Here is a 14,673-nt window from a genome sequence, read left to right as displayed (position 1 = left end):
TTAATGGTAGCATTGTATACCGATTTCCATCCTTTTACATTTTAACTTATTTATGTCTTTATATTTGCAGTGAATTTCTTGTAGGTATATCCTCGAGTATTGTTTTTCTTTATCCAACATGACAACCTCTGCCTTTTAAATGGGGCATTAAAAGACTATGACTAATTGGGGCATTAAAAAACTATTCTCATTTAATGTTTCTAATGATATAGTTAGGCTTAAATCTACCTTTTAGTTTGTATTTCATTTGTCCCATCTCTTAATTGTACCTTTTCATTTTTTTCTGTCTTCATTTGGATTGAGCATTTTTGTGATGTCATTTTTACTCTTTTGTTGCCTTATTAGCTATAATTTATTACAGTCTACCTTAAAATATATATTAGTTCATGTATAGTATAGGAACTTTGCCTTTGTTTACTTTCATTTTTCCCTCTCCCAGCCTTATTGCTATTGTCATATATTTTACTTCTACATATGTTTTCAATAACACATTACATTTTAATTATTTGTCTAAAGACAGTTATCTTTTAAAGACATTTAAATAAGGTATATATATATATATATGTACATAGATATTTTCATGTTCTTACCATTATCACTGCTCTATATTCCATTATATAGGTACATATTTCCATCTGGTATTGTTTTCCTTCTGTCCAAATCATTTCCTTTGATGTTTCTGGTAGCTCAAGTCTGATGGTGATGAATTCTTTCAACTTTTATATATGTTAAGAAGTCTTTATTTCATTTTTGAAAAATATTTTATTTAGTATAGTATTATAGCTTTGTATTTGTCCATTCTCGCACACTACAAATACATACTTGAAATTGGGTAATTTATGAAGGAAATAGTTTTAATTTGCTCATGGTTCTGCAGGCTGTACAGGCTTCTGTTTCTGGGGACGCCTCCCGAAACTTACAGTCATGGTGGAAGGCAAAGGGGAAGCAGGCACGGGTCTTATGTGGCTGGAGTAGGAGGAACAGAGAGAAGGGGGAGGTGTCACACACTTATAAACAACCAGCTGTCATGATAACTCACTCACTCTCACAAGAACAGCAAGGGGGAAGTCCTCTCCCATCATCCAGTCACCTCCCACCAGGCCCCTCATCCAACATTGGGAATTACAATTCAACGTGAGATTGGGGAGGGGGATACAAGTCCAAACCATGAACTTCCCCATGATCCAGTCACCTACCACCAGGTCCCTCATCCAACACCAGGGATTACAATTCAACATGAGATTTGGGTGGGGAGGCACAAATACAAACCGTATCATTCTACCTTTTGCCCCTACCAAATCTCATGTCCTTCCCACATTGTAAAACATAATAATCACTTCTCAACAGTCCCCCAAAGTCTTAATCTATTTCAGCATTAACTCAAAAGGCCACACTCCAAAGTCTCATCTGAGACAAAGCAAGTCCCTTCCGCCTATGAGCCTGTAAAATCAAAAACAAGTTAGTGACTTCTAAGATACAGTGTGGGTACAGGCATTGGCTAAATACTCCTGATCTAAAGGGGAGAAATCGGCCAAAACAAAGGGGCTACAGGCTCCATGCAAGTCCATAACCCAGTGGGATGGTCATTAAATCTTAAAGCTCCAAAATAATCTTTGACTCCATGTCTTACATCCAGGCCACACTGATACAAGAGGTGCGCTCCCAAGGCCTTGGGCAGCTCTGCCACTATGTCTCTGCAGGGCTTAGCTCCTATGGCTGCACTCAACAGCTGGTGTTGAATGCCTGTGGCTTTTCCAGGTACGCAGTGCAAGCCATCAGTGGATCTACTATTCAAGGATCTACTATTCTAGGAAGTGTCCCAGTGGGGACTCTGTATGGGGGCTCCAGCCCCACATTTTCCCTCCTTACTACCCTAGTAGAGGTTATCCCTGAGGGCCTTGCCCTTACAGCAGACTTCTGCCTGGGCATCCAGATGTTTGCATACATCCTCTGGAATCTAGGTGGAGGCTTCCAAGACTCAACTCTTGCTGTCTGCATACCCACAGGCTTAGCACCACATAGAAGCTGCCAAGGCTTATGGCTTGTACCCTCTGGAGCAGCAGCCTGAGACATATCTGGGGCCCTTTTAGCCATGGCTAAAGCTGGAGTGTCTGGGACACAGGGAGCAGTGTCCCAAAGTTGCACAGGACAGCAGCACCCTGGGCCCGGCCAATAAAACCAGTCTTCCCTCCTATGCCTCTGGGCATGTGATGGGAGGGGCTGCCAGGAAGGTCTCTGAAATGCCTTGGAGGCATTTCCCCCATTGTCTTGGCTATTAACATTTGGCTCCTCTTATGAAAATTTCTGTAGTTTTCTTGAATTCCTCCTAAGAAAATGGATTTTACTTTTCTGCCACATGGTCAGGCAGCAGATTTTCCAAAATTGTATGCTCTGCTTTCCTTTTAAATAGAAGTTCCAATTTCAGATCATCTTTTTGCTCATGCATATGTGCATACACTGTTAGAAGCAGCCAGGTTATATCTTGAATGTTTCACTGTTTAGAAATTTCTTCTGCCAGATACCCTAAATCATCACTCTCAAGTTTAAAGTTACATAGATCCCTAGAGCAGGGGCACAAAGATAGCAGTCGCTTTGCTAAAGCATGGCAAGAGTGACCTTTACTTCAGTTCCCAATAAGTGCCTCATCTCCATCTAAGACCTCATCAGCCTGCCCATCTCTGTCCATATCACTATCAGCATTTTGGTCAAAACCATTCAATAAGTCTCTAGGAATTTCAAAATGTTCCCTCATCTTTCTGTCTTTCTGAGCCCTCCAGACTGTTCCAACCTCTTCCCATGACCCAGTTCCAAATTTACTTCCACATTTTCAGGTATCTTTATAGCAGTATCCCACTCCTAGGCACCAATTTTCTGTATTCATCTATTCTCACACTGCTATAAAGAAACACCTGAAACTATGTAATTTGTATTTTTAAAAGAGGTTTAGTTGACTGATGGTTCTGCAGGCCGTACAGCCTTCTGATTCTGGGGAGGCCTGAGGAAACTTATAATCATGGCGAAAAGTGAAGGGGAAGCAGCACATCTTAGATGGCTAGAGCAGGAGGAAGAGAGAGAAGGGGCAGGTGCTGTACACTTTTAAACAACCAGATCTCATGAGAACTCACTATCACAAGAACAGCAAGGAGGATGTCTGCCCCAATGATTCAATCACCTCTCACCAGGCCCTTCTACCAAAATTGGGGATTGCGATTCAATATGAGATTTCGGTGGGGATACACATCCAAACATCAAGCTTGATTGCTGTTTTTTGTTTTTTCTTTCTGTACTTTAAAGATGTTACTCCAATGTCTTCTGCTTGCATCATTCCTGAGAAGAAAAATGCTGTCATTCTCATCTTTGATCCTCTGTATGTATTGTGTGTTTTTTTTTCTCTTGGCAAGCTTGAGATTTTCTCTGTATCACTTTTTTTTTTTTAGCAATTAGATTAGGGTGTATTTAAGTGTAGTTAGTTTTCTTCATGTTTCTTATATTTGGGTGTCATTGAACTTCTTGCATGAATCTGTGAATTTGTAAATTTCATCAGCTCTAGAAAATTTTTAGCCATTATGTCTTCAAATATTGGTCTGCCTCTCCTCTCTTGAATACTGTAACCACACATATATTAGGTCTCTTGAAGTTGTCCCAGAGGTAGCTGATGTTTCTTTTCACTCTTTCAAATTCTTTATTCCTTTATGAGTTTCATTTTGAATTTTTTGTATTACTCTGTCTTCAAGTTCACTAACTTTTTGTTATGAGATGTGTAGTTTTGTAATTTGCTGCTAATCCCAGCCAATGAATTTTAAATCTCAAGCATTGTAGATTTCATCTTCAGAAGTTTGACCTGGGCCTTTTTATATCTTTCATGTCTCTACTTAGCTTACTAAATATATGGAATACAGTTATAGCAACTGTTTTAACATCCCTGTGTGCTAATTCTAACACTTGTTTCAATTCTGAATTACTTTTGATTGGTTGACTTCTTCTTAGGGCATGTATTTTCTTCTTTTCATGACTGCTAATTTTTGGCTAGATGTCAAATGTGAATTTTACCTTTTTGGATGCTGGATATTTTTGAATTTCTATATAAATATTCTTAAGCTTTATTCTGGGCCATAATTAAATTACTTGGAAAGATTTTTATTATTCTATGTATTTGTTATAAAATTTGTTAGGGAACCAGAGTGGCCTTTAGTCTGTAGTCTAGATTCAAGTCTCATTATTCCCTACAGCTGAGGCAAGCTCAATAAGTCAATAAGTCAAGCTCAGTCAACAAGTACCTTATTGACTGAATTGTGAAGTTTTCCAATCTAGTAGTAACAGGAACTAATTCTAGCCATCTATGAACACCATTTTTTTTAATCTGTCTTTTTTTCTGTAGTAATTTCCTTATATGCATACATTGATGAGTACTCTACTGAATATTCAAAGGGTATCTTCTGCAGTTCCCCAAACTTATTTCTCTGGAGCTCTCTCCTTTCTGGTATTTTGTTTTGCAGACTTTACCAATTTGTTCTCCTTGGACTCTCAGCTTTCTTTCCTCAACACAGGGAGTATGTTCTGCCAGAGTTCCATGTCCCTATTTTGTGGCCTGGAAACTCTGATGACAGTAACCTGGACAATCATAGGGCTCACCTCATTTATTTTCCGTCTTTCAGGGATCACTGTCATTTTTTGCCTGATATCCAGTGTCTTAAAAACTTGCATTTCATATATTTTATTTGGCTCTATTAGTTGTTTCAGGCAGGAGAGTGAATCCGGTCTCTGTTACTCCATTTTGACCAGATGTGGAAGATGAGGAAACTGAATGTGATCTGATATTCAGGATAGCTGCTTTGCAGTATTTCCCTCCATGGTTATACAGGATATTGACTTCAGCATGTATGTGGTCTTGAAGGCCACTGAGGATGAGACTGATTGCAGGAGACTAAGGATATTGGCTATGATATCTTCCGTATTTATAAGGTAGGGTATGGCTTACAAAATGCCATAATATATATATATTTTTTTTACCAACATCTATTCCTTCTTTTTATAGTCACCACATATTGATTTTTTTCTGGTAAACATCCCGTTTTCACTCTCTGTCTACGTGGGTCCGGCAGGGATGACATCACTCTGAAATAAGCAGGGTTGTCATGTGACCCAGATCTGACCAACCAGAATCACTGCCACCTAAATCATAGATATTTAGTTGAGGGATGGGCAAATTTGTCTAGGATTTAACTCCATAATTTTTGCTGGATCTGTTGGAACAAATCCATTTCATTCCACTGGATTTGTAGTTAGTCAGATATAGGAATAGAGTTACTGAAGGCAACCCCCATGCCCAGTCATACATACGCAAAAGAAAAATAGAGACCAACTCCTTTTGACATTTTTGAGACCCTGGATTTTCCTAGAGTTTTCAATTATGAATGAATTCCCTTTATTTCTAAAGTCAATTTGAGTTGGGTTTCTACCAATTGCACATAGAAAATTCTGACTCATACGTAAGTGATTATTGTCAGAGATAAGGGAGATAAGTAAGGGAGATAAATAATTTCACCAATGCTTGAAATACAAAGTAGAAAGTATTCACTCCTACATGATTTCAGGGAAAAGAGAAATTGTAATAAAATATAGAAGTATGATTTATTGTGTACCTATGCTAAATATTGTATATACATGATCTCATTTAATCCCCAGGTAAGCCTACGTCAGTAAATATTTATTTTTATGTAATTGATAAAGAAACCTAGCCTTGGAGAGATTAGGTAATTTTCCTAAAATCATGCAGCTAGAAAATGGCAGAAGCAAAGGTGTGCACTCTCTGTCTTGCTTCAATATTTTAAAACTTCATTATTCTTCTGTGTGTCATTGAGGAATCTGAGAGGGCTTTGTGAAGAAAATGGACCTTGGAAGATGAGTGTTGGAGGAAAGGAAGGATATTCCAGGTAGCAAGAAGGGCAAGGACAAAGGGACAATGTTAAATGTCCTGAATTTGATTATTGTACCATTATTATGTAAAATTCTGTGCTTGTTCTTTGGAAATACACACTGAAATATTTAGAAGTGAAGAGTCATGATTTTTGCAATTTACTCTTAAATGATTCAGTAGGAAAAACGAAAGAGCAATAATTACTTTTTAAAAGAAAGCTTTCGTATAATTTGAAAGTAAAAAGGTATCAGTTTTCTGCATTTGACTGAAGCCACTGGCTGTAGCAAAAAAAGCCACATTTTCTTGCCCCAGGCCTTACAGCTGGAAACTGACAGGGCTGGAACAGAAACCTATGGTTCCTGCCTCTTACTCTGTTGTTTAAAAGTGGGTGTGATGACATCTAAGTTTAAGAAATTTCTTTTCATTTGCGACCTATGGAAAATGAATCCTAAAAATAGGGGTGAAAATATTGCTGGTATATTTCTCAAATTTTGTTGACGAAATCATGCAGATGAAGGCTTTGCTAAATGTCTCAAGCAAATGAAACAAATATAATTTCCTCATTAAGCTAATTCACAATGCATCTTGCTACTCTTTACTATACATGAGATGCCAGATGTTGCCAAACAGGGACTGTCAAAACATGGTGTGTCTGCTTTAGGGAACTGAATGAATCACAATTTATTTGTTTCATCTTTATTTTTTTCTCTTAAGGAACATTATTGCATTCACCCTCATATAAAATGCACAGATTGTTGTTTGAACAACGTCCAGTAAGGGAGCATTGAGAATCTCAGGCGTACATAGACAGAGTGTATATTTAATTTGGGAATATCTTCCAAATAAAATATTATTTGAAAACCTAATTGGACACATTACAAATGTATATCACCGTGATTCTTTGTAGAGAACCTTGGGAATCAGGAAAAGCTACAGATTTACAAAATGTTTTTTGCAGCAAACACAAAGCATGAAATATGCCAGCCACTGTTAAGACACACACTGTTTAGTTCATAATTCCATAATAATGTGGCATTCATTAAATTGTTTTTAGAGTTTGCTTTTGATTTAAATCGGAACTCTGTGTTATCTCCCTTTGATCATAATAACGCATAGTTCTCAGATGCACACATTAAATAATTTCCCATCAGATTATTTTTTAAAAAAATGAGAGAGAGGGAAGGAGAAAACAAAACAACTTGGAAGAGTTCTCTCATCGTTCTTGGGTCTCCTTGGGTAGCCAAAGACTGAATGCCCCAGAAACTTCAAGATAGTTGGTAACTATATTGAATGTTGGAGAGTTTGTCACACTTGTATATGTTAAATTAATTCCCTTGGACAGTGAGCAGCAAACAGATTAGGTGACCTAAATGGAACTGAAGAATGGGCTCCTGCAAATCAATTACTATCTCAGTGTTGGTTAATAGAAACACATCTTGCAGGTATGTGGGGACAGGCAGCAGGGTGGAGTGACAGCAATACATGGGAGCTGAAGGGACTACTCGTATCTCCTAGAGTGACCGACCTCTGCTCCCCTACATGAAAGCCAAACAAGAGGCAAACAGGAGCTGAAAGAATCAGTAAGTCACCGAGCTGCATTATGCAGCACTGATAAGGATGCTTCCAAAAGTTTGATTAATGTTAGTTGATGAAAGTGAGACATAGCAAAGTAGTACAGTCATGAAATCTGTCTAGCAGAGACCAGTGAAGGACAACATCTGCCTGCTTTAATTCCACTGATGTAGGGGAAAGTGGGAGAAAGAAAATGATCATATTCTCTCTATTTCCCTCCTTCTTGATAATTGATGATCTGAAAGTTTTCTTTCTTTGGCTCTTTCCTATGTGAATTACTTATCACCACTCCTGACCTCACCTCGAAGAAAATAAAAAATTAAGGAAAAAATAGTACTGTGACCCTACTACATTGCAATATGATTCTATATGCCATAAAGGAAAACCATGTAACAAGGCCCAGATGCTATTAACAGGACAACTGAAACCCAAGGCTTGCCCTGACTTTCTTTCCTAATCTGGTGTTTTGAGAGTAAAAAGAACAAATGAAAGAAAATGAAAAAAAGGTGAAAGAGAAAAAGAAAACCAGGGGGAAAAAAAAAGCTAGCAGACAATGGAAAACCTTTACTTTTTAGTCATTCTCTGCTACTCAGTTTTATCAATTGAAAATCACGGGCCATTTCCTTCCTGGACAGGCTTTCTATTTCCTCATTGGTGAAATACTTTTGTATGCATGGTGTGCATGCTATTTATCAGGAACTTGAAATTGATCAAGAAACGGATAACAATGAATTAAATCATATTTGTGGTTGTACATTATGCTGAACCTAAAAAAGTTACTGGCAAGTCTAAGTCACTTATGTTTTTTCTTAAAATAGAAAAAACAAGGTGATTGTATTGAGGAAAGAAAAGGGAAGGCCATTAGCAGCGGATGAAAAAGTACATAAGAGGTAAAGGCTGCGAGCAAAAGAACTAGACAATTATGAGAGTTCAATTCTAGGTCCCTTAGAGTTAATTTAGTTGAATGGAAAAATCATAAGCCAGAATACCTAGACCTAGTCTGTGCTTTTGCTCACTGAAGATGTGATCTTGGATAAATCATTAAACCTTTGGTAAAGGGCCTCAGTTTCATCATACACGAAGTAGAGAATATAAGCTATTTGTTTACCTCAATTATGGAATACCAAAAATATTTACGAAGTCCTTATTAAAAACTTAAAGCCATGGTCGGGCATGGTGGCTCACGCCTGTAATCCCAGCACTTTGGGAGGCCAAGGCAGGCGGATCACGAGTTCAGGAGATCAAGACCATCTTGGCTAACACAGTGAAACCCCATCTCTACTAAAAATACAAAAAATTGGCCGGGCGTGGTGGCGGGCGCCTGTAGTCCCAGCTACTCAGGAGGCTGAGGCAAGAGAATGGTGTGAACCCGGGAGGTGGAGCTTGCAGTGAGCCGAGATCGCGCCACTGCACTCTGGCCTGGGCAACAGAGCGAAACTCTGTCTCAAAAAAAAAAAAAAAAAAAAAATTTAAAGCCATATAAATGTTAATGGTATGCTTATGATTATGATTATTTTTTACCACACTGATAAAGCTCCCTTTGAGCAGGTGAGAAGCTAGGTCTTGTCCTGCACAGAAGCCAACAGAAGTTAGAATAAAACAGCTAATGTTACTTAAATACTTGTCGGGTCAAGAACTGCAGTAAGCCCTTCGTGTGCATCAAATCATTTAATCATTACAACTCTCTAAACTAGACATATCGTTAACCTCATTTTATAGATAAGGAAACAGAATCAGTGATTTGCCCAAAGTCATATGGCTAGGAAGTGGCAAAGCTGTGATATTTTAGGCCTATGTCAGTTACCCTAAATTTGCTGCTTCCAAATTGAGATGGAGAACCCAGGTTAGATCAGGTTTCCTGAATGGAGTGCACTATACCAGAGCTGCCCTAAGGAAAGTGGTTCCCATTTGGGGATTCCTTTCTTCAAATAATGCCTATTAGTATTAATGTGATAAACTCATTCATGCTGAGATGCTATTCCTTCCAAGAGTCTAAAGAGAGTAATGCTTAACCTGTAGAATGAAGTAATAGCAGTAGTATTAAAGACCTTGGAAAGAGAGGGAAGGAAGAGAATGAAACTGAAGGAAGTGGAAGGATTTCGTGGCAGGGCCTTTTTCAAATCACGCTTTATAGACAGTTGCCTCCTATGTCTACATTTATGCATGTTCTTAGCTCTTCAGAACATTAACATTAGTATTTTCTTAGCTTTCTAGGGTACAACATATTCATCTGGATTAGAATTATGCTCTGACTCTACTAACTGTGTACCCTCAGAGGAGTGTTAAACTCTCCTGAGCTTTGGCCTGTTTGCAAAACAAAAAGTAATTATTATCTTAAGGAGTTGTTTTGAGGATTAGATGAGACAATGTATGTCAAAGGGCCTGTTTCGTGCTGTTGTTCCTTTAATAACAATAACAGCTAACAATTTTACAGCATTCCTATGTATCAAACATTGTTATAAGCACTTAATTCGCATTAACTTACATAACCACAATGACGCTGTGAAGTAGGTACTATTATTATTCCCACATTATAGATGAGGAAACTGAAGCACATAGGAATTGACATGCTTGAGGTCACACAGCTGTGAAGTTTCAAATAAGCAGCTTGGCTCTCCGATTGTTGCCTACCTCTTAAGAATTTTCAAAAAACAAATCCATAAAGGAAATGAAAGTTTTGAGTGATGAAAACACAGTTGGATTCTGTCTTCCTGTTGAAGCTGAAGATTTTTGAAAGCACAATGGGTAAGCTCAGGAGTATCTTTTTAAAAAAATGAACAACAGCAACATTAACATAGCTAACATTTATAAAGCCTTTCCTACGTACTAGGTCCTATAGTACCTCTCAGTAACCCTGACCTATAAAAATTCAATAGGTATTAATATTTGCTATCATGATTATAAAGCTCACAATCTAGTAGGATAAATACAACATGTATTAAATAGTTAGAATACAAACTAGAAAGTGCAAAGTGATAAGAAACATTAAGAGAAAGTGATATTGGAGTTCAGAAGCAAGAGAGTCACTTTAAAGGTGAGAACTTATATGCTGCAGACAACTAAAGAAGGTTTAAAAGGGAACGCAAATTTACAAGAAGGAACTTGAAGACAAGGTAAGGTTTGCAAGATGCAGAACAGGAAGGGAAGATGAATTCTGAATAGAAGACACAGACAGTGAAATGAACAGAATATTTTGGGAACAAATAAATCATTTTGTTTGTGAAGGGGGCTATAGGACATAAAGTCAGCAAATTAGGATGAAGTTTGAAGGGTGGGAGATTTGAAAGTAAGGCTAATGACTCTGAACCTCATTATGTGGAAAACAGGGAGTTATTGGATACTTTTTAAAATGCTCTTGTTGTCAAGAAAGATTTCAACTTCAGGAAAATTAATGCAACAAATGTGGAATGGATTAGATTAGAGGGGAAGGTAATAAAGGCAGGGAATCGGTCGGGCACAGTGGCTCACGCCTGTAATCCCAGCATGTTGGGAGGCCGGGCGGAGGGGGAGCAGATCACTAGGTCAGGAGTTCGAGACTAGCCTGGCCAACATGGTGAAACCCTGTCTCTACTAAAAATACAAAAATTAGCTGGGTGTGGGGGTGGGTGCCTGTAATCCCAGCTACTTGGGAGCCTGAGGCAGGAAAATTGCTTGAACCTGGGAGACGGAGGTTGCAGTGAGCTGAGATGGCACCACTGCACTTCAGCCTGGGCGACAGAGCAAGACTCCATCTCAAAAAAAAAAAAAAAAAAAAAAAAACAATTCAGGGAATCTAGTTAGGTGGTTATTGTTGTAATCAGTTGACATTGATATACAGAGAAAGAGAGCCTTTGTTTCTGTGCCAAGGGATTGATTCAAATATTTCTTCAAATGCATTTACCAATTCTTACTGTGTGCCAAGCACTTGTTGAGTTGAGCAGAATCCCTCTCCTGGAGGGGCTTAGTAAATTATAATTTAGTAATTGGAACTTTAAAACTCTGAAGCACAGTCTATGAAAAAGAAGCCTTGATAAACAGCATAAGATTGTGTTTTTTCAGGAAGCAATTTCAACTGTGCAGTCAAAGAGAGAAATAATTACTTCATAGAGACAGACAATATTCAAGCATGCAAATACTCATAAATACCGTGCTGCAACCCGTACTTAAATCCTGTATCCAGTAGATGGCGATTATAAGCTTTCATCTAGGCAACAAGTACCTTTCATCTCTTAGGATGCAGAAAGGAAGAGAAAGAGGAATGAAAGAGAATGGGAAGTAAGGGGAGAGGGAGAGGATAAGTAAAGGGAAGAAATGAAAGAATGTGGAGAAGGAGTGGGAGATGGGAGGGTGATAGAAGCTACGCTTGCTGTTCAGAAGTCTCCCTAAGACATGCTTAGTTCAGCTCGGTCTTTTCTGCAGTTAAATATGCAGTTAGCCTTGCTTGTGAGGAAGAAGTTTGTATTGCCTTCCAGGCAGATACCCATGAAGAGAGTATTCCTGTTCCATAATCCCTCCAACTGAGTTTAATAAAGAGAAGGCATAGCTGTGTTTGAAATATGCTGCACAGGCATTTTGACCCTTTGTAGCAAGAAATGTGGATTGAAATATCTCCCAGTTATTTTGCTCCCCAGGTATCTCTTTCTTTCTAGCTCAGCTGAACATCCTACCAGAGGAAGAGCAAAGTTGGAATGAAAAGTTCCCAATAAATTACTACAGGCATTTCCTAAAGGCAGAAAAAAAAGAAATACTGGTCAAGCTGACCTTTTTACAACCAGGTAGGGACCATCTCCAAAGGGAGAATCAGGCGTGAAAAAAATTGGACTTGTATGTTAGGTGTGTTCCATTAATGGATTGAGAATTATAGGGCTAAAGGTGAATACGGAAAGAAGAAGAAAATAGAAGACCATCCTGCTTCTTTCTTAGGGAATGTGAATTCATTCTACTTCCTTTTAGTGCAGTCAGAATATCTTGAGTTGCCATTGGATCCATACTCCTGAAAAGAGATGGAAAGATAAGGGGTTCAGAGGCTTAGAGAAATTTGTCAAGACATCCTAATTATTTTCTACTGGAAATTTCTGTAGGTCAGAAGTTCAACGTGGGTTTCACCAGGCTAAAATCAAGGACTATTCCCCTTTATGGAAGCTGTAGGGGAAATTCTATTTTGTTGCCTTCTCCAGCTTCTAGAAGACACCTGTATTACTTGGTACATGACTCCCTTCTGTCATATTTAGAGCCATCAATATTGCGTATCTCTGACCATTCTTCTTTGGTCACATCTAATCACAGCCCACAGAGTTCTCCCACTTTTAAGGATGTGTTATTTTATTGGACTCACTCAGATAATCTAGGCTAATCTCATTGTTTCAGTCTACCTTATGATACTATAACAGAACACCTGAAACGGTAATTTATAAAAAAGCATATATTTATTTCTTACAATTCTGAGGGCTGGGAAGTTCAAGGTTGAGGGGCCTCATCTGGTCAGGGCCTTCTTGTTCCGTTATCCCATGGTGGAAGGCAGAGGACAAGAGAGCCGGAAAAAGAGAGAGAAAGAGACTAATGGAGGGAGGGAGGGGTATATATAGAGATAGGAAATGCTAGCACAAGGCAAGTTGAATTCATTTTTATACCAAACCAATTCCTCTGATAATGACGTTAATCCTCATGGATGGATTAATCACCACTTGAAGATCCCATGTTTAAACACTGTTGCACTGAGAATGAAGCTTCCAACACATGGACTTTGGGAGACACATTAAAACCATAGCACTTATCTCAAGGTTTGTAACATTAATCATATCTGTAACAAAGCCCCTTTGCCATGTAAAGTAACATATTCACATGTTCTAGGGATTGGCAGAGGGAGAGAGAAGGGTGGAGGGAGGCAGGAGAGAGAGAGAGAGAAAGAAAGAGAGAGAATGAATAACAAGTTCACATAATAGATGACCAAATATTGTAGTCTAGTATTATTATTCAACAGAACTTCTTGGAAGTAGGTATAGTAGGTCAGTCAGACAATCAGACAGGTACTTTGAATGCCTCTAATTAGAAGGCCATTATTTTTGGTAGTATAAACTTGACAGTGATAGATGAAGGTTAAGGGTAAATTAAAAAAAAAATAAAAAGGTACAGTAGTCCTGCCTAATGTCGCACTAGATGGGATGATAAATCAGTTGCTAACTGTCTGGTATTATTCTAAGCATTTTACATGAAAACCTCATTTAGTCCTTCAAACTAACTTATACCCATTTTGCAGATGAGGAAAATGAGATAGAAGTTATTTGACCAAGACCACACACTTTAAATGGTAGAATCAAGAACCCATCTGACTGACTCTGGAGTTGATGTTCTTAACCACTATATTCTACTGCTTCTAAGATATTTGGCCTTTAATAAAGAACTAAAGAAAATTATACAACCGTTTCTAAAAACCAAATAAACATGTGTAGCCCATAATGGTCTCCTGATTGTTAAGGGATAGTATTTCTTGTGTTGACTTTGAACGAAAAGATGATTTTAAAGTATATCATTTTTACTCCCTTTCAAAGTTGGATAACTTGAAATAACCTTAAAGATTCCTTTATATTCACTGGTATTTGTCTTAATTGCTATGTTAGCAGCCATTCCCTACCAGGGATGATGAGAGGTAGCAGAAAAACAATTTTCTCCAGTACAATAGTTTCTGCCAATTTCATTTGAATGAGTTTCTCTGCATCCCTTCTAGGACAAAGCTTAAAGGTAAATGATGTGTTTGCAAGCCAAAGAAGAGTGTAAAGTGACTGATATAGGCATAACTCAGAGACATACTATGTTGGGTTCCAGACCACTACTATAAAGTGAATATCACAATAAAGTGAGTCACAAAATATTTTTTAGTTTCTCATTGCATATAAAAATTATGTTAATGGCCGGGCACGCTGGCTCACGCCTGTAATCCCAGCACTTTGGGAGGCCGAGGTGGGCGGATCATGAGGTCAGGAGATCGAGACCATCCTGGCTAACACGGTGAAACCCCATCTCCACTAAAAATACAAAAAAAATTAGCTTGGCATAGAGGCGGGCACCTGTAGTCCCAGCTACTAAGGAGGCTGAGGCAGGAGAATGGTGTGAACCCGGGAGCTGGAGCTTGCAGTGAGCCAAGATCACACCACTGCACTCCAGCCTGGGTGACAGAGCAAGACTCTGTCTCAAAAAAAAAAAAAAAA

This window comes from Symphalangus syndactylus, chromosome X (genome assembly GCF_028878055.3).
Source record: "Symphalangus syndactylus isolate Jambi chromosome X, NHGRI_mSymSyn1-v2.1_pri, whole genome shotgun sequence".
Taxonomy (NCBI): Eukaryota; Metazoa; Chordata; class Mammalia; order Primates; family Hylobatidae; genus Symphalangus; species Symphalangus syndactylus.
The sequence above is the reverse complement of the archived record's forward strand: the minus strand, read 5'-3'. Positions refer to the sequence as shown.